Genomic DNA, 22,330 nt, shown 5'->3' with positions numbered 1-22,330 from the left:
AGTTCTGGAAGGCAGCTCATCCTCTTGAGAACAAGGTGGGAAACAAATACTGGTCCATTTAGTAATGCCTGCAATCTGTGAAAGAGTAAACAAAGAAAATGCTGCATTCTTAAAAAAGTTAATCATTCCGAGAATTACTGTGACTTTTGAGAGAAAAAATTGAGGTGAATTGTTCTGGAATGTTTTAATTAACAACCACTGATTGAAAATAATATAACTAAATGCAATTGCTGCTAAATTACAATTCTCTAATTCCTATTAATCATAGAACTGAGAAGAGTAAGCCAAAAGCATCCAAACGACAACTCAATAGAAGTCAGTCAAGGGTAACAGTAAATTGCCACCAAAAATGTTTCAACAGTACAAAAAAATGGATTCATTTAATTTTCTTTTGTTGTCTGATGCACAACAGACTGACATTTGGCAAAAGTTGCTGACTGGAGTTTGAATGATTAATCACCATAGTAACCATTCTTTCTTTTAATGGCAGGGATGAAATGCCCCTAAGTAAAAGACAAAAGGAGCTGCCTTAAATGTATTCACTGCAAATTACCAGCCATGTCACTGTTTATCTATTAGGTAAAAGCGGCTGTGTGCACCTAATGAGAGGCTAACGATGCTGCTGAAGTAATTATTGTCAATCAGAGGCACTGGAGGGGAGGGGATCAGTAATTAGTGGATTAACTGTAATGTGTCTCACCTGCATTGGTCTCTATAGTAATTGTGGGATAAGCTCAAAATTTTGAGAGGCAAACATATCAAAAAACTAGGCTCCAAACTCTTATCTGTTTGAATATTGTTTGATGCTTTGCATATTAATGTGAAATTATTAACAACCCAATGTTAACCATGGCCCTCAATTTTCTCCTTGCCTTTTAAGGAGTTGACACAAAACTGGATATACTTGCAGGACCCTGTACTATCAGTATTCTTTGTGTGAGCTCATTATAGCATCGGTCCAAACATGGCAAAAAGAGCAGAATTCAAGATGAGTGGCACAGTGGTTAGCACTGCTGCCTCACAGCACCAGAAACCCAGGTTCAATTCCAGCCTCAGGCAACTGTTTGTGTGGAGTTTGCACATTCTCCCGTGTCTGCGTGGGTTTCCTCCGGGTGCTCCGGTTTCCTCCCACAGTCCAAAAATGTGCAGGTTAGGTGAATTGGCCATACTAAATTGCCTGTAGTATTAGGTGAAGGGGTAAATGTAGGAGAATGGGTCTGGGTAGGTTGCTCTTTGGAGGGTCGGCGTGGACTTGTTGGGCCGAAGGGCCTGTTTCTACACTGTAAGTAATCTAAAGATGGAAAGTGAGCAATATTTCCTTTTTTTTGTGCTTAGAGGGAACATTCAAAGTGAGTGGCAGCATTTGACTGAGGATGGTATCAATGACCTATAGCCAAAATGAAGTCAGGAGCTACTGGTGGAGTCATACTTAACAGAAAGAAAGATGATTCGGAGATGCCGGTGTTGGACTGGGGTGTACAAAGTTAAAAGTCACACAACACCAGGTTATAGTCCAACAGGTTTAATTGGAAGCACACTAGCTTTCAGAGCGATGCTCCTTCATCAGGTGATTGTGGAGGGCTCGATCATAACACAGAATTTATAGCAAAAATTTGCAGTGTGATGTAACTGAAATTATACATTGAAGAATTGATTGTCTGTTAAGCCTTTCATCTGTTAGAATACAGTGATAGTTTCACTTCTTTCATGTGTAAATCACAAAACCCTTTTTTTTAAAATTGCATTCTCGGGTTAGCTGTTAACAATGGTGATAGCTAGACAACGTGTTGATTATGGTTGTTGGAGGTCAATCATAACCATGCCATTACTGTGGGAGTTCCTCAGAGTAGGTTTCATCTTCAGCTGTTTCATCAATGACCTTCCCTTTAGCATAAGGATAGAGGGGGAATGTTTGCTCATGATTGCACAGTGTTAGCACTATTCATGACTAGTCAGATACTGAAGCAGTTCATGTCCAAATTTAGAAAGACTTGGACAACGTTCAGGTTTGAGCTGAAAGGAGGCAAAAAATATTCATATCACTCAAGCGCCAGACAATGACCATCTCCAACAAGTGAAAATCCAGTCATTGCCCTTTGATATTTGATGGTGTTATCATACTTGAGCCCCCTATTAACATCCTGATTGTTACCATTGAAACTGAACTGGACTGCCTTTATAAATAAAGTGGTTACAGAGACTGGGAGGTACAAGTCAAGACTGTGATGGAATAATTTCCATTTTCCTGGATATTGCAGCTCCTACAGCACTCAAGAAGCTTGACACCAGTCAGAGCCTGTTTGATTAGCACCTCAATCATCACCTTCAGAATACATTCACTCCACCACCAACGCAGAGTGGCAACAGTGTATATCATATATAAGATGCACTGCAGCAACTCATCAAGGCTACTTAGACAGCATCTTCCAAACTCGCAACATCTACCATCCAGAAAGAAAAGGGTAACCGATAGATGGGGACACTACCACCTCCAAATTCCCCTGCAAACCACACACGATGCAGACGTGGAACTACATCACTGTTTCTTCACTGATGTTGGGTCAGAATCTTGGACTTCCTAACGTCACCATGAATGTACCTGCACCACATCGGCTGTAGCAATTCAAGAAAGCCCACACTGCCACCTTCCCAAAGGCAACAAATGCTGGCTTTGCTAGCAAGCAACTCTCCATGAGCAAATTTTTAAAAAAACTAAAGTGTAACAGGAAGGCTGAGCTGTCCACCAGCTGAATATATAAAACTATTATCTCTCTTGATACTGGGACACTCAATCAGGATTGACTAAGGTTTAGTATCTTGACTATATGACTATACAGATTTGAACTCTGGTGAATACTGAGAAAGACAAAGCTAATAGTGCCTTTTCATTTTGGAACATCCCTGAACACAGGAGTGTTACTATTGAGCCAAGCTAAAATATATAGCTCCGTAGCTGCAGGTTGCCTTCTCTTAACTCTGAATGGCCACACTTAATGTTTAATTCTTTAAAATAGACCATATATTGAATTGTTTGAGGGCAGAGCTTAGTTCTGAAGCTTCTATATTTGAATATTTGCTGACACTCATTGCATACACTAATACAGAAAAAATGATCATTTAAGCATGGTGGTCAGCACCCACTGAAATGTACCCAGCAAAGCTGAGTGCCTTCCGGAGAAGAGAAAATAGCTCAAAACTCCAACTGTGGGAGCTATGCCACAGGTGCGCTGTAACAATAATTATTAAAACTACATGAAAGAAATTTTTCAACCGTCTGGAACAATCTAGCCTGAGGATATAATAACACAATATATCACTGTCGCTCTCATTAACCTCGATAGTGGATTCCGCATAGCAAATGCTGAACAGCTTGTACCCAAACCATCCTGTCCACATTCATTGTCTTTGTAGTTTGTCTGATTTATATAAAAATAATTAGAAACAGGCTTGTTCAGACCCGAGTAGAATTAGTAGGTTAGTGTTTGATATTAAAAATCAATAATTTAGGAGCACTGCTTTTGTTCAAACAGTACAGGCCCAGACTCGTACTCAGAGTATTCTGTGTCCTATTGGGCTATCCTGACATCTAATTAAAGAGGGATTAAAAATGCTTGTTTTCCAGTGGGGAAAAGAATTTAAAATTCTATTATGATTAAGAGCATCACACAGATTAGAAGAACTAGGCAGTCATGTGATGCTGAGTACTGTCATTGTAAGGGCAGATTGAAGTACTATTTCAGCAGTGAACACCTAGTTTAGTTTACAAAATATTAATGAAAACTAAGAACTGAGGCAGGCAGTAAACTTATCCAATGGAATGCCAGTGAATGAGGTCAGAATGATCAAGTCCTAAGGGTGGCTTGATCTTGCGTTTCTCAATTGGGTTGAGTTTGCTCACGATTCAGATCCACTGCAGTGCATGAGGTGATGGAGAGAATGGAGAGCTGACAGGCAGGTAATTTCAGCGAGAGGAATTGAGAGATGTTCATTGAGAAGTAAAGATGGGAATAGTTGTGGCACCTTTATTAGCAGTGTGGAGAGGATGGAGAAGGTCAGGGTGATGTGACATGATCAGAAACATTGAGCTGAATTAGAAATTTACCCAGAGGCACATGAAGATAACATTTGGAGGGAGAATTATTTCTGGCTACTCCTACTGGGGATTTAAGAACATTTTTGTTGAAGATGCTGAAATGTGTAAACCTTTTATCTGTCATAAGTGGTATGTAACAGATGGGTTGAGGCAACACAATGACAGAGTTTGGAGATCTACGAAAATTCCGAACAAGGTACTGAAATTTATCTTTGACCACAACAGAAAATAGGCAAATGGGCAGCTTGGTTTAGACCCATCAGTGTACACAAAATGTTTTTGTATATTACAATAAATCTCTACAATAATGCTGCTTGTAAATCACCATGTAATATAAAAAATATAGTTGTATAAGCATTAGGGTTGGTGGCTAAACAGCGATTTATTACTCATTCCTAACAGCCTTCGAGAAGGTAGTAGTGAGCTGCTTTATTGAACTACTGCTATTCAAGTGGTGTAAGTACATCCACAGTGCTGTCAGGAAGAGAGGTTCGGGATATTGACCCAAGGATAATGACAGATGACAATTTAGATGTAAGGATGATGTGGCTTGAAGAGAAATTTGCAGTTCATGACATTTCTAAACATCTGCTGCCTTTGCCTTTCTAGTTGGTAGATGTCATAGGTATGGATAGTACTGTCAAAAGACTCTTGATGAGTTACTGCAGTGCAATTTGGAGATGGTATATACTGCTGCCACTCTGCACTGGTAATGGAGGGAGTAAATTCTGACAGTGGTTGATGGGATATCAATCAAGCAGTCTCCACTTGGTTTCAAGCTTCTTGAATGTTGGAGTTGCATATTCCAACTCCAACTACAGTAATGTAATTGAATGTCAAGAGGTGATTGTTAGGCATGGTCTTTGTCTGACATTTTTGTGGTGCAAATGTTACTTATCAATTATCAATCCAAGGCAAAATGTAGTCAACTGAGCAAAATCAGAAATTGCTGGAGAAGCTTAGCAGGTCTGGCAGCATCTGTGAGAAGTAAGCAGAATTAACAGTTTGAGTCTGGTGAGTCTTCATCTAAATTCAATTTGTAACTGTACTGGAGCACAAATCTTTAGTAATATTGCCGGAAAGTTGCCAAGGACAATAGCTTTGTGCAGTATGCAATGTCTTCAACTATTCCTTTACATCAACCTGATTAGCTGAAGACTGGCTTCTGTGTTACTGGGGACTCATGAAGAGGCTGAGATGGATTGTCCACTCAACATTTTTGGCTGAAGATGGTTACAAATGTTGCAGCCCTGTTTTTTGTAGTGATTTACAGGCCTCTCCCAACAGTGAAAATGGGGATGTTTGTGTACCCTTCTACACCTGTTAATTGAATTATCCATCACAATTTGTACCTGGATATGGCAGGACTGTAGAGTTATATCTGATCTAGAGTCAAAGAATCTGTACAGTGTGGAAGCAGGCCATTCAGCCCATCGAATCCATCAAAAAGCATCCCACCCAGACCTGCCTCCCCACCTCCATTCTAACCCTGTAACCCTGCATTTTCCATGGCTAATCTATCTAGTCAGCACATCCCTGGACACTATGGGTAATTTGGCATGGCCAATCCACCTAACCTGCACATCTTTGGACTGTGGGAGGAAACTAGAACACCTGGAGGAAATGCATGCAGACATGGGAAGATTATGGAAACTCCTCACAGAGAGTCACCCAAGGGTGGAATCTGTTCGTTATTTAATTGCTAAGCTGCATGCATTGCATGCTCCTTCTGTTGTTTGGCATACAAGTAATTCTGTTTTGTTGCTTCACTCAGATTGAAACTTAATTCTTAGGTTTGCTTGGTGCTACTCCTGGCATGCCCTCCTGCACTCTTCATTGAATCAGGGTTGATCCCCTGGCTTGATAGCAATGATAGATTGAGGGAGATGTGGGGCCACAAGGTTACTGACTGATTAAATACACGTCTGCTGCTGGGGATGGCTCACAATGCCTCATGGATGCCTAGTGTAGACTAAAAATCAGATTGGAATCTACCTCATTCAGACCAGTAGTAGTGTCCTATATGCTGAAGGGTATCCTCACTGTGAAGATGGGATTCTCCACAAGAACAGTACAATGGTCGCTCTAACCAATCCATGTAGATTAATGAGGAGGATGAGGCTGTGGTGTTTGAGGGTGGTTTAAACTTCTCCATCCTTATAAGGCCAAGAAGTATAATTTTAGCAGACCACGCAATTTAGAGAATGCGATATCAGTTCACGTTGCAAGTCAGAAATAGTCAGCATTTATTTTGCAGTAAGTGTGATTTCTGAAGTGTAACATTGTGCCATTACTGTGTCATTTAAAATATTATTAGTAGTTCTGAAAGTCGTAGTAGAGCTAAAATTGCAAACATTGAGTCAGGAATTAAGCTGAATAGTAGGCCAAGAAAAAGAAAAATAACATTGGGAAGACAGGGAAATTTTGAGTCAGGTCAGCCAATACCTTGAGGAAATGAATGGGTCTAAATTGGCTACTCTTCATAAAAAAGGAGTGAAAATGGTAATAAGCAATTAATCTGTGCCCAGTTTGAAATGCAAGGTGCCTATTCACCATAACCCTGTATCAACAATCTCTTACTAATCAAGACTCATATCTAACATTCTTACTTTTCATCCCATCCTCATCCAAGGAGTGGTGAGATGAGAGCCCCAAATCAGCAGCAGCCTCAAAAGCAGGCAAGAGGAGGACTCCATGACATAATGTCAATAGCACCTAGAGGCGTGGGGAAGAGAAGAAACCCAAATCAGGCAATTGGCATCATCTAGAGGAGTAGGTGTGAAGAGGATTCCATGACAGGCAGTCAGCATCACAGAGAAAAAAAGGCTGAGACAGCCAGTCAGACACAGATCTAGATTAATCAGGACTGTTTGGTGAGTACTTTAACTTTCTGCTTTTTCATCTTCAGTTTAAAGTAAATAATCTGGAAGTAGGCTTGAGATATGACAGGATAATCAGCTGTGTGGAATACCGATTCTTGTTCCCTAGGGCGTTGTGTGTACTTCATGTGATCTAGACAATCACACGTTGGAATTGTCTCCAGCTATAGGAACTTGAGTCCTGAATTTTGAAACTTGAGTGGCAGCTGGAGTCAATGTGGTGCATCTGTGAAGCTAAGAATTACATGGATAGCATGTTTATCAAAGTGGTCACGCTGCAGTTTAAGACCAGACAAAGAGGGAATGAATGACTGTCAGGCAGGTGGTGCAGGAATCCTCTGAATATATTTCACTCACTAACCAGTTTTCCATATTGGATTTTGATAAGGGTGATGGTTCACCAGAGGAATGTAATAACAGCCAGACTTATGGCACCAAAAGTAACTCAGCTGCATAGTTTGTGGGGAGAGAGGAGGAGAAGCACAGTAGTGGGAGACAATTTAATAGGTGAATAAACAGGCATCTCTGTGGCCATATGCATGACTCCAGGATGATGTGTTGATTTCCTAAAGCCAAGGTCAAGTATATCACAGAGCAGTTGCACAACATTTTTTTGTGGGAAGGTAGAGATCCAGAGGTTGTATTCCACATTGGCATCAACTAAATTTGTAGAGAAGAGAACGAGGTCCTGTCAGTTGAATTTAGGGAACTGCACAATAGAATGCAAACCAGGACTTCTAAGGCAATAATCTCAGGATTGCTGTCAGTGCCATGTGCTTGTAAATATAGACATAGGAAGATTAACTGAATGAACAAGTGGCTGGACAAATGGTGCAGGAGAGACGTCTTTAGATTTCTGGGGCTTTGGGGCCAGTTCTGGGATAGTTGGTTAAGGTACACCATAGCTGGACTGGAACTAATATCCTGGCAAGGAAATGTGTGAGGAATGTTGGGCAGTGTTTAAACGATCTTATCCAGAAAGTGGGTACCTAAGAGAAAATTCAGACAGAATAAAAACAAAGCTGGTTATAATTGTAAATGAAAGTGAAAAGCAGCAAAAACAAATCCTATAATCAACCAGCATCAAAATTGCAGAGGAATAATTTGATAGGAGGAACAAAAAGATGCAGAATATTTCTTAAGTGGTGAGAGGTTGGAAAATGTTGCTATCCAAAAGGGCCTGGGGCAGAATCTCCCACCATGAACAACATGGAACATGACAATAAAGTTGTAAAAATTAGGTGAGATGTCCAGTGAAGACCTTCTCAATATGAAGATGATGAGATTCTTGCAGAGAGAGGCCTATTAACATGGATCCTCACCCATTATTACTTAATTTCATCTCGTTAATATGTAGTTTCACATTCTCTCACCTGCCAGATAGAAACTAGATGCTGAGACTTATTGACGTAGATCTGAGCGGTTACCTGGCCACTCCAGGTCTCTGCAACTAGGAGAAAGTGAAGACTGCAGATGCTGGAGAGTCAGAGTCAAAACATGTAGCATTGGAAAAGTACAGGCACTCAGGCAGCATCTGAGGAGCAGGAGAGTCAATGTTTTAGACATAAGACCTTCATTAAGAATGTGGAAGGAGGCTAAGAGATAAATAGGGGCTTGGGGGTGGGGATGGGGGGGGGGGGGGGGGGGAAGGTAGATGGGAAGGCGAATAGATGGATGTAGGTGGGAGGTAATTGTGATAGGTCAACGGATAGGTGGGAAGTAGGATGGATAGGTAGAACAGGTCAAGAGGGCGGTGCCAAGTTGAAGGGTTAGATCTGGGATGAGGTGGGGGGAGGGGAGATTTGGAAACTGGCGAGGTCAGTGTTGATGCTGTGTGGTTGTAGGATCCTGAGGCAGGAGCTGAGACATTCTTCCTCCGGTTGGCGGGTAGCTTTGATTTGGTGGTGGAGGAGACTCAGGACTTGCATGGCTTTAGGGGAGAGGGAGGGGGAAGTGGTTGGCCACAGGGCACAGGGGTTGTTTGGTGCGTGCATTCCCTGAACCGCGCTGCAAGTTGGCATTCTGACTCCCCTATGTAGAGGAGACCACATCAAAAGCAATGGACGCAATACATGAGGTTGATGGATGAACAGAAAAATCTCCGCCAACTAGAGGAAGAACACCTCACCTTCTACCTTAGAATCCTACAACCACAGGGCATCAATAAAGACTTCACCAGTTTCCAAATTTCCCCTCCCATTACCTCATCCCAGATTCAACCCTCCAACTCGACACTGCCCTCTTGACCTGTCCTACCTGTCCATCTTCCTTCCCACCTATCTGCTCCACCCACCCCACCAAACTATCACAATTACCTCCCACCTGCATCCACCTATCACCTTCCCACCTACCTTCCCCCCAGCCCTACCCTATCCCCCTATTTATTTCTTAGACCCCCTTCCCCTCCACATTCCTGATGAAAGACTTATGCCCGACTTTCCTGCTCCTTCGACCTGCTGGACTTTTCCCGCGCCATACTTTTTGATGCTCCAGTTCTCTGCTTGGTCCATTAGTCTCCATCTTGAACACCTGGCACCAATACCTCAGAATACACTCTGTGGACATTGACATCCAATGCGAACTAGCCACACCATACCATCATGGAAAATCTCCGACAGGACTTTTCTGCACTTCGATGCTATTCGTTGGAATGCATTAGCACCTTTCATTGAATGCTGCTGCCAGGTTCCATTGCACACAACCAGCTCATGAATTGGACAAAGGTACATCCCAGGGCTCCTTGCTCACTCTCTTTTAGCTCACATACTTTGTGCTTACTTCGACACTCGCAGCAGTCCTCCTTGCCTTACAACAGCATTACACAGGCATGCATACACTAAAGCTGTAATGGACCTGTCAGCACTCTGTGCTCTGTGAATCTTAGGCATTAATCTCCTCTAGGAAGCCCAAATCCTTGACCCAAGGACTCTTGATCATATCATACAGCATGAGGAATCAATCCCACTAAAGGTCAGGGGAGAAAAAAAAATGGAGGGGGGGGTGAATATTGTTGTTGCAAGGAGCCTATGAGCTGAGGGAGGATGCCTGGCATGGAGAGAACACACTCAATTAAACTCATAACAAAAGCAAGGGATCATGTGGGAACAAGAGATAATAGTTTTTTTTGTGTGTGTGAAGAAGCGTTTTGTTGTTTTAACAATAGCTTCACTCTATAACATAATTTGATATCTGAGGGTTGAGATTTGTGATGGGGTCGACGTGACCTCTTCATTCAGCATAAACAGTCCTTGCATACACTCAGTGTTGACATACGGTGGGAATGAGCTGACAAAAAAAACTGAAAAAGTCTGTTTCTGCCAAGCTACAGCTGTTAGGCTTCTGGTATTGTAACTGTTTTGGACAATAACAAGTTCAAGAGTTGGTTGGTTTTCTGAGATTAACAGACAGAAACCAGTTATAGAAAAATATCAGCAGGAAACTCTTCCACTTACTTGTCAGCGAAATCAAACGAGTTGACAAAGAATCTGACATTATCGATTCCATGTGAAGAAGGTCAGTGTATCCTTCGCCTGAATATCTCTGCTGGAACACAGAGTGTCTATCACATGTGCCACTCATTCTGTATTCGTATAAAGAGCCATCATTAGATAAAAGGGCATGGACTAGCTGCCTAAAAGGCTTGCTGAAACAAAATAAAATACCACAGATGCTAGAAATCTAAATTAAACACAGCAATTTGAATCACATTGTACAGGGAAACAAAGGGCAGAATTTTTGTGCCCTTCCCTGTGGGAGTTCGGTAGTAGGGGGGATTTAACCAGGCTGGAGGGTGGCAAATGAGGATTCTCACTTTCCCTAGTCCAACTTGATTATTTGTGCACTGGGAAGGCTTGTGGGAAGCCTACACTCCCCATCATCAATTGAGGCCCTGAAGTAGGCAATGTCCTGATAACATGCACCAGTGCCTGATCTCAATGCCTGACAGAAGCATCCAACCTCAGGAAGTGGAAGCCCAGTAAAACCCACCCTCTTGCTCTTGATTGTGACTCTTTCCTCTCCTCCCCCCTCCCTGCCATGCAATTACTTTCTCACCATTACTCACCTGTGCTTGTGTCCTTCTCCAGTCCCAGCTTTTCGATAGATATAATGCCAACAGCAGCCAATACTTCTTTGGTGTCACTATTGAGTAGGAGTTGCTGCTGTGCTCTAATTGGCTGTTAGCTGTGGGCAGACTGGACATCTGCTTCTCCCCCCACCCCATCACCATCCTGTACTTGATGCTGAGAAAAGACCTCCAACCAGCCTGTTAAATGCTTGAGTGACACACACTGTAGCAGACTTTCTTGTAAAGAAGCAATACAGCTTTTCACTGGCTCACTAAGTGACAGCCAAGTTCCCTGCCTACTTAACAAGGAACACCCAAAGTAAATGTTCTGAGCAGTGACCTATTATAAGAGTTTGGCATCAGCCTGCACTGCAACTGTTTTCTCTGTGTCTCTCTCCAAAGATGCTTCCTGACCTGCTGACTGGTTCCACAATTCCCTGATTTTATTTGGAATAAAATAGGTACAGTGGATAAATACATGGTCAGCAATGTTAAAATAAGACATACAGAATAAGAAGGCCCAAAAATCAAACCCCTTCCTTATGCTGCACTAACTGACTGAAACTGAAATAGCAGCTGTAACACAACAACTGGATTTCTGACTCGGTGTACTCTTTAGACCCAGGTCACAAAGGTATTTGAATTGCTTCTTTTCACGCAAGTCTAGAATTTTAGACTCAGCAGTTTCTGTAACATCTGTATCAAACTTTATCTAGATTTACACTGGTGTAAATATAGTGCCAAATAAACAAACTAGTGATGAAGCAATAGTAACTCATTGTCAAACTGGAGGACAGCCAATGCCTGGCATGAATCAGTTTTGTCCAGTATGGGAACAAGGTGTGAAACAGAAACTGAACATCTGAAAACTATTTTGGAGATTGCAATTCATCACTTTTAAAAAAAACACAGATCTCATGAGGTTCAACAAAATAAGGTGGTGTGGGTAGCTTTGAATATTGTCTGCTGGGATTTCTCTTCAGGTTAAGGATATCTGACACAGGAGACAAAATGAACAGAGGCAGATTGTACGACAGATGGAGAGAACATCACAAAGACAAAGAATAAATCAAACCGAGTGCTCCAAGGAGGCACCTCCCACTTAAACTCTCTGTGTGAAGCCTGCCTGTTATGCCATTTGACAGTGGCAGAGGCTGGCATTGCTGCCCGATTTTTGTCTCTTAAATGCAGTAGATTAGTGAGCACCTTTTTAGGCCGAACTAGACAAAAAAGCAAAGCATTGCGATGGTGTGGTGTGAGCCATGAATGAGTCACAGGTGGAATTTCACTCTCCATTCCTCATGGTTTGACACAGAACAGCAGATAAGTTTCAACTTGGCAACTTATACTCAATTCCCCATCCACCTCCCCCCCCAAAAAAAGATGATGACATTTGTTAAATACCAGCATTTTATGGTGGTTTACGCATCCTTCACGTGAGTCAAGACAGTGTCAGCTTGTTCTTCAGATTGAGGACATCACAGCTCAATGCAGCATTGCTGTCAGCAAACATTCACACAGGGACACCGTGGCTACCCTGCACAGTTAGCCAAAGCAAGAGTCCTGACTGATGTACCCAAACTTATCCTAGAGTTGCTTAGGCTAATGTTTACGGCCCCATGTAAGAGAACATATATCGGGACAACTCATTGAAAATGTTTTTTAGCAGAAATCAGGTACTTTGGTTACCAGTCAATAAGGTTGCCCTGACAGAAGTCATGATCTGTTTATAGGCAGTTGCAGTTAGTCACACATGAAGAATGGTTGCTTTATTGATGTCTTCGTGGGTGTTTGCTGCTGTTGGAACCAAATGCTATAATGAGTCAGCACCTGCAGAGTGAGCAGAGTGAAGCTTGATAAACAAGCAAAAAAAAAATGTTGTTAAGTATTCTGAATCTAGATTTGGAAAATTCACTTAGTGTGAGTATTTACCTGACCATGTAATGCAACAGCAATATCATATAGAAGCCCTATTAGATGACGGTTTTACACCACCTTGATCTTTTTGGAATTGTCTTCCATTAGTTCTGATTCTATTCAAATTAGTTTGACCCTGATGCTGATGCAGATCTCAAAGTGTTCATTCCTGTGCACTGAGTCCAAAAATCTCTGCAGAGATGAGACAAATGCCTAGTAAAATTATGTTGGTAAAGGAAAGAATGTGGATCCAGCTCATATACTGTATACTTCAAGAGATTACTCATTTCCTCATACAGCAAGGACTGCAAGTTTGCCTAAGCACAGAGATATGATTGGAATGTGCATCAATGGCAACTGGAGGGTTGACTTGACAAATTGCACAATATCTTTAACTGGAGTGAGTTTCAAATGTCTATCAGATATCCATTCAGAGAGAGGTTAGGAATATCAATGATAAGGAGGCACTTATCTATTTAGAATCAAGAGCTACTGGTATTGTTTAGTCATTTTCTTTTAAAGATATTTTAAAGAGAAATTTCATCATCAGACTCTTCCTGTAAAGAGACAATCACAGCATCAGGATCTTATTTTAAAGAGGGAAGCTTGCTGTGCAGAGCCAATTTTAAACAGCAATCTTATCATCAGGTGCCCATTTTTAAGGGAAAGTGCCACAATCAAGACTCTCTTGAGAGAGGGAATGTCTCCTTGAGAAGTTATTTACAGTCTAGTTACATAAGCAGTTACGCTTTCAGGAGCTTTTTGTAGTGAGGGAGATTGCTTTCAGGGCAAATGATGATATATGATGGAGGGAGAGTCTGAACAGCAATGGTTAAAATCATCATTACAAAGGGGCAAAACTAGAACAAATCACAAATCTGTAGTCTGGCTTCCATCTGTGTTATTCTTTAGTGGGTCACAAAGAGGTATGCAATGGCACTCTTGGAGACCGGCTCTTGAAGCTTTTTCATTTGTGTTAATAAGAAAGGAGCTTTCTTTGCATTTTGTCTCTATCAAATGATAGGAGCTGACTGTGTAAACAATATTTGGATATTTGCTATCATTTTATGGTTGCAACAATAATGCAATTTATCACTAATTAATGACTGTTAATATTTGAAGAGATATCTGAATATCTTTCTTTAACTATCAGGTTAAGCAACAGATCACAGTATAGAAAAGTATAGAACAGTATAGAAAAGATTAAAGCAACATGATTTTGTTAAAACTATAGCTTATGTCAGCATTCACTCAGTCTTTTATGTCTAATTCTTATTTCCATTTGACTATATTAAATTTGTTGTCAGTGTAGCTATTAGTGCACTCAGGATTGTTCAGCAAGTGCTTCCCAATTGCAGAATTACATCTAAATATAGATGTTTTAGTTTGTGTTTTGCAAGCAGAGGCTGCATAAGTTTGCTTGAGGCAGCCTAATCTGAACAATCAAAGGAACATGCTGTTTTCAATTGATCAGCTAATTGTTTGGACACGAAGCCCATCTACCTGGCATTGCAGTGATATGGAAATTCATACACAATATTTCTCAGTTGTATGGTAGACAAAACATCTGCCTGAACTGACAGTAACACCCTGTTAGTCGAAAATACAACTCAGGGAACCACTGTGTACAGCATGAAATCTGAATTTTGTAATCTATCTGCTTCTAAAAATCTTACATTAGCAATTTGTTTCAGGTCAGGATTTTATTATAAATTCCCATTTGTAATGGAAAACATTGATGAAAGTATTTCACATTACAATTGCATTCTCGCAGGTGGAGCTGCTTAAGCTATTCCTAGTTTGAGATACTTTGCCTTTTTGGGGAAATTTAAGATAGACTAAATACTTTCCAGGTCTGAAGACGGTCCATTTGCAAATTTGCACAACACACCATGAACAATGGGATAGCCACCTGCGAGCATGTAATCCCATTGTCCCACAGGATAGCTTTGATTCACTTATTTGTAAGTCAAGCTTGCAAGATGAACAAAAGGTTAGGGTCCCAGTAACAAAATTGTTGATAATGATAATCAAATGTAAGTGATATTTAATACATATTAGTCAACTGAAGTACAATTTGGAGAAGTGTTTTAACAGTAGCAGAGCTGATATTATGCATTTCATAAGCTCACCAAACATCAAAATTACTCACAGGAAGTCAAAACCAAGTCCTTAGATGATGTGGGGATGGAATAAAAGAAATAGAAATTGCTACAGAAAGTCAGCAGGTCTGGCAGCATCTTTGGGTAAAAAGTGGAGTCTTCATTTCAGGTCCAGGGACCCTTCATCCGAACAGAATTTGAGTTTTGCACAAGGATTACTGGACCCAAAATGTTGATTCTGCTTTCTCTCCACAGATACTGCCAGACCTGCTGACTTTCTCCAGCAATTTCTGTTTTTGTTTCAGATTGCCAGCATCCTCAGTTGTTGGTTTTATTTTGGAGTTGGAGTATGGTTAAGATTTGGATATAATTGAGACCTCATTATGAAACCATACATGTTTCCTTATTATTATCCTTTCAATATTAATTCCTATATCCACATTGAAATAGAATCACCAATGCAAACATGTTATGCTGTTATTACAGTCTCTTGACATTTATGGTATAAGCAGCTCCACCTGCGAGAATGTATTTACAATGTGAAATATTTTCATAAATGATTTCCATTATAAATGGAAACACAGATATTTATAATAAAATGTTGACCAAAAGCAAACTGCTAACACAGTATTTTTAAAAGTAGATAGGTTATAAAACATTGAGTTCTTGATTAACCAAATGGTTTATCTTGTATTCCTATTGTACAGAATCCAAATGCCTAAACACATTTTGATCACTCCTATTTGATCCACTCCCTGATGTAATCGATTAAGTAGATTGCAGAAATATTATTCTAATATCAGTACTTTGAGGATTTGGAACCTTATGCCAAATTCTGATTGGATATGGTAGCAAATATGGTGTCAAATATCTTTGGTCTGATTTCTAGTTTTACTCTTGATTGAGTTGTTGAATAATTAAATAGCTGACAAACTTGAAAGATTGAAACCCTGGGCTTTAAAGAAAACCATAATCAGGGATAGAGTTTTCTATTAACAGATGAATAAATGTATACATCAACATAGTTTCAACTAAAGTAGAGCAGCCAAAGAAAGAAAGATTTACATTTATATAGTGCTATTCATAGTTATCAGACACCTGTAAGTACTTTTGAAGTTGTCACTGTTGTATGGTACAAAATAAAGCTAGAAAGAACACCCTCTCATGCTTTGCTATTTAGATTTTAAAGCAATAGTTCCCTTCCAATTGCTCCCATTTTCCCCTCAGTGCCCTACTGTGGGGGATTCTGCTTTAATGGGTATATAACCACAATACCTTAAACCTTCCTACCCTGCAACCCTAGCCTCTTTCCATTCTTTCTTCATATACATCAGCAAAATTAAAGTTGGAGTTATTGATTTCTTGAATTTACAGAAAGAGTGAAATATCCAGAATTGGCAAACGCTGGTGCATCTTATTTTCCAGGTTGATATTGGGAGAGCATGCAGGGAACAGCCAAGGCTCTTGCTCTTGATTATTATTATCTAGTAACTATTGACAATTGTCTCCCTCATAATCAACACACTATCAAATAACCATACTTATTGTCAGATTGTACAAATTAAAAGTAGCATTGGGCTATGTAACAAAAGCAGCTATGGATTCAACCTAGCACTAGAACAGGGGTGGAAAGTGGGACAAGACAAAAATAAAACTGTGAAACCAATAGCAGGGAGAGGTTCAGAGAAGAGGTGGTTTCAATTTCCACACTGGGGAAAATAAATAATAAAGAGCTGTCTGTAAACAAAGGTTTTTGCTCGTGAAAGTGTTGAGGAGCTGAGTATTATTTGAGGCATTGACTAAATATGTATGCCATTTATTTTATTGAAATACACAGCAGATGGACCAACCTTATATTGCATGAACTAAGGCTGATTAATGCAGAAGAGAAAATGAGCTGCATTTGGAAATATGATAATGTACTATTTTGCAAAGGTATTCAATACATTTGGATTTATTTCAACAAAAAAACCTAAGGAAGAAAATGGTTGATTTTTATCCACTCCTGGCTGGCAGAAGAGTAAAGGTGGAGCAAGAGATTTAGCCATTTCTTGACCATTTCGATTTGGCTGAATTGAAAATGAAAGTATTGGTGTCAAGGACATTCACTCCAAGTCTGCTGGGATCCACTATAAGTATGCAGGATGGAATCTAATGATGTAGTTGGAACCTTATCTGCTTTCATTTGAGGCTTCAGTGGCATAGCAATGGCACTCTCCCTGTCAGGCGATACCTCTTTCTAAGAGCAGCAAGAGACAGAAAGGGCCCAACAAAATAGGTTTAAGAAATAATTTACTTCTCTCCAAGCTCTACAAGGAAATCTTTGGCTTCACCTTCTCATCTTTCCCACCATCCCCAAACAGAATTTCTCTCCAGGAATCTTTATTGTTTGCCGCAAACTATTCTCTCAGCTACATGACTCTAGCTACCTGCCACTCAATTTTAACATCTGAGGATTCATTCCCCACTGCACACCCAATCCTTCACATTTGGAAGTAGCAAAGAGCCATATCTGTTAAAACTGGACTCACTCCTTCTGGCTGAATGGATCCCTCGCATTACCATGTTCCCACTAGGAGTTAAAACAGCCCTGGTATATAAGGCCGTGTATTTATGCAAAATACTATAAACATTGAATGAAACTTTATTAGCTACTTCTAAAAAGAATTTTTTCATCATTCTTGCCTTTAGCAAATCCTCATAAATCTAGGTTTGGATAATACCTCAGATGTGTAAGATCAAAATGTATGCAAGTTTGCCACTCAGGGAAGAAGTTAAATAATTGTTTGTAATGGTTGCTTCATTAGGAAAATTCTGTAAGTAAGGTAGTTCGATTTGGAATATTATATGAGGGGTTTATCTTCTATGTCAAAAGTATTAAACTTAATTTGCTTTTTACCCTACGTATTCTGCAATTCAGTAATTTGAAAAATTTATTTCTATGTTGCAATGGTTGTTTCATTGGTAAGATTCACAAAACTTCTAGGCCTTGTGAATATGTTATGTTTAAACAAGGTAAAATGCGAAATGTAATACTGCATTTTGTGATGTAGTATTCATTTTGTTGTTACACGATTTGATTTGATTTGATTGATTATTGCCACATACTGAGATACAGTGAAAAGTATTGTTTTGCATACTATCCAGACAAATCATACCTTACACAAGTACATCAGGGTAATAGAACAGAATGCAGAATATAGCATTACAGCTACAGAGAAGATGCAGAAAAGATCAAGTCTATTATATAAGAAGTCCATTCATTAGTCTGATAACAGCAGAAAAGGAGCTGTTCTTGAATCTATTGCTATGTGTATTCAAACTTTTGTATCTTCCGCCTGATGGAGGAGGGTGGAAGAGAGTATAAGCAGGGTGGACAGGATCTTTTAATTATGTTGATTACTTTCCTAAGGCAGTTAGAAGTATGTACAGAGTTATTGGATGGAATGCGGGTTTGCATGATAGACAAGGCCTCATTCACAACTCCCTGTAATTTCTCGCAGTCTTGGGCAGAGCAGTTGCCATATCATGCTATGATGTGTCTGGATAGGATGATTACTTTTTTGGAATGATGACAGCCATTGTGACTGATTCCTGCTGTAGAGATTGGTGAAATTTGCCTTGGACTATTGTAATACCTTGCTGTGGAGTAGAACACTCAAAATCAAGCTGTTCCTGGAGTCATCTCAAAAGTTATAAATTTTTAGAAAACATGCAGAATTCCCCAATTTACCTGTCTTTCAGACCCAGATTGACAAAAAGAACAGACCAGGTTCTATATGTAAGAAGAATGACCATATGAACCATCGACAAGTAACACACTTGGGTAAAACTCCAACTGCCTTAGAAACTCCCCCATACACACACACACACACACACATGAAAAAAATAAACATGGTGTAATGGGCAGAGGGAAAGATGGGCAAGGCAGTTCAGTATTCCTGTCCACAGGATTTGCTAAGATGATTCTTGTACTGATCAGAATGGTGCTTCTTAATCTGCTTCTCAGATTTTCAAAGAATAGAATCATAGAATTCCTACAATGTGGAAGGAGGGCATTCGGCCCAGTCAAATTCGCACCCTCCCTCCAAAGAGTATCCTATCCAGATCCATCCCTCTACCCTATCCCTCTAACCCTACATTTCCCATGGCTAATCCTTCTAGCCTGCACATCCCTGGATACTATGGGCAATTTAGTGTGGCCAATCCACTTAACCTGCACACCTTTGGACTGTGGGAGGAAACTGGAACATCCAGAGGAAACCCGCACAGGCACAGGGAGAACATGCAAACTATACACACAGTCACTGACGATGGATTCGATTCCAGGTTCCTGGCGCTGTGAGGCAACAGTGCTAACCACTGAGCGATTTTGCAACCCTTTTCATCTGTTTGCAGGAGATACAGGGTGAAATGGGATTCAGGGTGAACTTGCCAAACTGGATACAAAATTGGCTTTATGGTAGGCGACAGAGGGTTGGGGTAGAGAGTTGTTTTTTAGACTGGAGGCCTATGACCAGCAGTGTTACACAAGAATCTGTACTAGGTCCACTTTTGTTTGTCCTTTATATAAATGGTTTGGATGAGCATGTAGGAGGCATGGTTAGTAAGTTTGCAGATGACACCAAAATTGGTGGTATAGTTGACAGTGAAGAAGGTTACCTAAGATTATAAAGAGATCTTTATTAACTGGGTCACTGGGCTGAGGAGTGGTAGATGGAGTTTAATTTGGATAAATGTGAGGTATTGCATTTTGACAATACAAACAAGGACAGGACTTATACAATTAATGGTAAGGCCCCAGGTAGTGTTGTAGAACAGAGGGATCTAGGGGTTTAAGTACATAATTCTTTAAAATTTGCATCACAGGTAGACAGGGTGGTTAAGCATGCTTGTCTTCATTGCTCAGACCTTTGAATATAATAGTTGGGATGTCATATTGAGGTTGTGCAGGACCTGAACTCAGGGCATGGTTAAGAACATGGGACTGGGATATCATAGCAGTTACAGAAACATGGCCCAGGGATGGGCAGGACTGTCAGCTTAATGTTCCAGGATACAAATGCCACAGGAAAGATAGAAAGGGAGGCAAGAGAGGAAGAAGAGTGGCATTTTTGTTAAGGGATAGCATTACAGCTGAGGGAGGATATTCCTGGAAATACATCCAGGGAAGTTATTTGGGTGGAACTGAGAAATAAGAAAGGGATGATCACCTTATTGCGATTGTATTATAGACCCCCTAAGAGTCAGAGGGAAATTGAGAAACAAACTTGTAAGGAAATCTCAGCTATCTGTAAAGAATAATAGGGTAGTTATGGTCGGGGATTTTCCGAACATCGACTGGGGCTGCCATAGTGTTAAAGGTTTAGATGGAGAGGAATTTCTTAAGTGTGTACAAGACAATTTTCTGATTCAGTATGTGGATGTACCTACTAGAGAAGGTGCAAACCTTGACCTACTCTTGGGAAATAAGGGAGGGCAGGTGACTGAGGTGTCAGAGGGGGAGCACTTTCGGGCCAGCGACCATAATTGATGAAAAAGGATAGACCAGATCTAAAAGTTGAAGTTCTAAATTGGAGAAAGGCCAATTTTGACGGTATTAGACAAGAACTTTCTAAAGCTGATTGGAGGCAGATGTTCGCAGGTAAAGGGATAGCTGAAAAATGGGAAGCCTTCAGAAATGAGATAACAAGAATCCAGAGAAAGTATATTCCTGTCAGGGTGAAAGGGAAGGCTGGTAGTATAGGGAATGCTGGATGACTAAAGAAATTGAGTGTTTGGTTAAGAAAAAGAAGGAAGCATATGTCAGGTATAGACAGGATAGATCGAGTGAATCCTTAGAAGAGTATAAAGAAAGTAGGAGTGAACTTAAGAGGGAAATCAGGAGGGCAAAATGGGGACATGAGATAGCGTTGGCAACTAGAATTAAGGAGAATCCAAAGGGTTTTTACAAATATATTAAGGACAAAAGGGTAACTAGGGAGAGAATAGGGCCCCTCAAAGATCAGCAAGGTGGCCTTTGTGTGGAGCCACAGAAAATGGGGGAGATAGTAAATGAATATTTTGCATCAGTATTTACTGTGGAAAAGGGTATGGAAGATATAGACTGTAGGGAAATAGATGGTCACATCTTGCAAAATGTCCAGATTACAGAGGAGGAAGTGCTGGATGTCTTGAAACGGTTAAAGGTGGATAAATCCCCAGGACCTGATCAGATGTACCCTAGAACTCTGTGGGAAGCTACGGAAGTGATTGCTGGGCCTCTTGCTGAGATATTTGTATCATCGATAGTCACAAGTGAGGTGCCGGAAGACTGGAGGTTGGCAAATGTAGTGCCACTGTTTAAGAAGGGTGGTAAAGACAAGCCAGGGAACTATAGACCGGTGAGCCTGATCTCAGTGGTGGGCAAGTTATTGGAGGGAATCCTGAGGGACAGGATGTACACATATTTGGAAAGGCAAGGACTGATTAGGGATAGTCAACATGACTTTGTGCGTGGCAAATCATGTCTCACAAACATGATTGAGTTTTTTGAAGAGGTAACGAAGAAGATTGATGAGGGCAGAGCAGTAGATGTGATCTATATGGACTTCAGTAAGGCGTTTGACAAAGTTCCCCAAAGATGGGCCAATGTGCTGGGAAATGGCAGATGGAGTTTAATTGCGAAGGTGCTGCATTTTGGGAAAGCAAATCTTAGCAGGACTTATGCACTTAATGGAAAGGTCCTAGGAAGTGTTGCTGAACAAAGAGACCTTGGAGTGCAGGTTCATAGCTCCTTGAAAGTGGAGTTGCAGGTAGATAGGATAGTGAAGAAGGCATTTGGTATGCTTTCCTTTATTGGTCAGAGTATTGAGTACAGGAGTTGGGAGGTCATGTTGCGGCTGTACAGGACATTGGTTAGGCCACTGTTGGAATATTGTGTGCAATTCTGGTCTCCTTCCTATCAGAAAGATGTTGTGAAACTTGAAAGGGTTCAGAAAAGATTTACAAGAATGTTGCCAGGGTTGGAGGATCTGAACAGGCTGGGGCTGTTTTCCCTGGAGCGTCGGAGGCTGAGGGGTGACCTTAGAGAGGTTTACAAAATTATGAGGGGCATGGATAGAATAAATAGACAAAGTCTTTTCCCTGGGATTGGGGAGTCCAAAACTAGAGGGCATAGGTTTAGGGTGAGAGGGGAAAGATATAAAAGAGACCTAAGGGGCAACTTTTTCACACAGAGGATGGTACGTGTATGGAATGAGCTGCCAGAGGAAGTGATGGAGGCTGGTACAAT

The 22,330-nt window shown here is 40.7% G+C and overlaps 1 protein-coding gene across 1 annotated transcript in view; it reads right to left on the bottom strand.

Annotated features, from left to right (window-relative positions):
- The window catches only part of fam222aa (family with sequence similarity 222 member Aa), a 345,559-nt gene extending 334,999 nt beyond the window's left edge, over positions 1-10,560 (bottom strand). Inside the window, exon 1 of the mRNA XM_087999940.1 lies at positions 10,425-10,560. The gene's annotated coding sequence lies outside the window, so the exon portion shown is untranslated. The remainder of the gene's footprint in view (positions 1-10,424) is intronic.
- Positions 10,561-22,330: the final 11,770 nt, after the last annotated feature.

This window comes from Chiloscyllium plagiosum, unplaced genomic scaffold (genome assembly GCF_037043375.1).
Source record: "Chiloscyllium plagiosum isolate Xiang-an unplaced genomic scaffold, Cpla_swu_hap1 HiC_scaffold_24, whole genome shotgun sequence".
In the NCBI taxonomy this organism is placed as follows: domain Eukaryota; kingdom Metazoa; phylum Chordata; class Chondrichthyes; order Orectolobiformes; family Hemiscylliidae; genus Chiloscyllium; species Chiloscyllium plagiosum.
Note: the sequence above shows the minus strand (reverse complement) of the source record. Positions and strands in the feature narration are given on the sequence as shown.